Genomic DNA, 1858 nt, shown 5'->3' on the forward strand with positions numbered 1-1858 from the left:
TATCCTTTACCATTCTTCGTGCTGGGGAAGCTTGGGAGAAAAGGCCTCCAACTCTCTTTTGTGTCAGAATTCCTTTCATTGTCACTCTTCCCCCTTGTCTGGGTCTATCTGGCGAACAGTAAACTATTTCCCCTTTTCTCCCTAACCTCTACTTAACGTTAGTCTATCCTTCTAAACTCCTGTATCCACCCGAATTATCTTTTTAGGATTTCTCCTTTTCATTCAAAAACAACTTGTTTATTTCATTTCAGGACAAAATTACTACTCCTTCTCTCCAGAAAATACATTCCCTATATTTAATCTTGTCTAATTTGGTGACATAGTGGTTACACATTGGGCTGCTAACCAGAAGGTCCACAGTTGGAAACCACCAGCCGCTTCACAGGAGAAAGATGAGGCTTTCTCTTCCCATGAAGAGTGACAGTCTCAGAAACCTACATTGTACCTCTATCCTGTAGGGTTACTGTGAGTTAGGATTGACTTGATGATCGTGAGCTTGCTTTTGGACTTTGTCAGGAACTGTTTTTAAATAGGAAGGAATTCACCTTTATTGATTCCTAGGAATATTTGGACTATTACATTTATATGAGTGCTTATTGAAAATTAATTCATACAGAATAAAACTACTTGAAGGAATATTATATTATAATTTAATAATACCTTCTGGAGGTAGGGAAAATCCATTTTAATAACCCTAACTTCTACATGTTTAAATAATCTTTGAGTAAGAAAAATGTATATAAAAAAGATATGTGTAATTTTTATGTTTTTTAACTTCAAACTACCAAATATAAATAAACAACCTATCATTTTGCAGTGTACTTTTCAAATGAATTGATTTATATTAAAGTTTCTCCGAGCAGCTACAAAAAGGCCAATTACAGGACAGATTCATGAAACATTTCTTTGAGCTGAAGGTGAGGGAGACCTCATTGTTCATGTGAAATGGGTGATGCAGGTAGCCTGCTGTAGTCTGTCATAAGTGAGACAGTTCAAGAAACAGGTCACACACACACACACATACACACACACACACAACAGGGCACAAAGGGAGAACAAGAGTATTTATTGTGTGAAATCCCTGGATGCACAGTGAGTGACTCCCTGGGCTGCTGACCACCACGTCAGCAGTTTGAGCCTATCAGAAGATGACCCTCTCAGAGACGGACAGGGCCAGTTCTGCTCTGTCCATAGGTTGTACGAGTCACAACAGACTCGATGGCGGGGGGACTTAAAGACATTTTTGTCCTTTGTTTTTGAGTATCCAGGAAAACACGGTGGACTTGGTCCCTCAAAATCAGCTTCTTAAGCAACAGGTTAAGAGATGTTTTCAGACTGGATTTGGGGAAGGGTCTTCTGGAATAAAGTACTTTATGAAATGGACCATCTGGTTCTCAAATTGTTCTTTGCTTTGAGGGGTATCCTCCTTCCAGCTGCAGTGTTATCAGCCGAGCGCTGCCCTTCAGATGGAGATGGGCTAATTTTAACTTCTAAAGTGGCACAGCAGAGGTTTGTCAGTTCGTCATGAATTCTAACAGAATGTGAAGACTGGAACAGAAGGAGAGCCAAGTACAGGAAGCCACAGCAGAACACGGAGTGTCAATGATTCAGCTGCAAGTAGTCAGGGTTTCAGCTGCAAGTATTGTCATGGAGTTCTGTCTTTCAGCTGGAGACGGGTTAATTTTAACTTCTAAAGGAAAGCACTGACGATATTTAGTTTAGCATGAATTCTAACAAAATTGTAAGATTGAAACAAAAGAGAAGAAAAGTACTGGAAGCCCCAGAGAAGTGATGGGCCCAGAGTGGTATGGGTCCAGCATCTACCTTGTAATGTAACCATCACAAAATATGTCCAATC

Source organism: Echinops telfairi, unplaced genomic scaffold, assembly GCF_000313985.2.
Source record: "Echinops telfairi isolate 266 unplaced genomic scaffold, ASM31398v2 ScPeMD7_1;HRSCAF=3_0, whole genome shotgun sequence".
Taxonomy (NCBI): domain Eukaryota; kingdom Metazoa; phylum Chordata; class Mammalia; order Afrosoricida; family Tenrecidae; genus Echinops; species Echinops telfairi.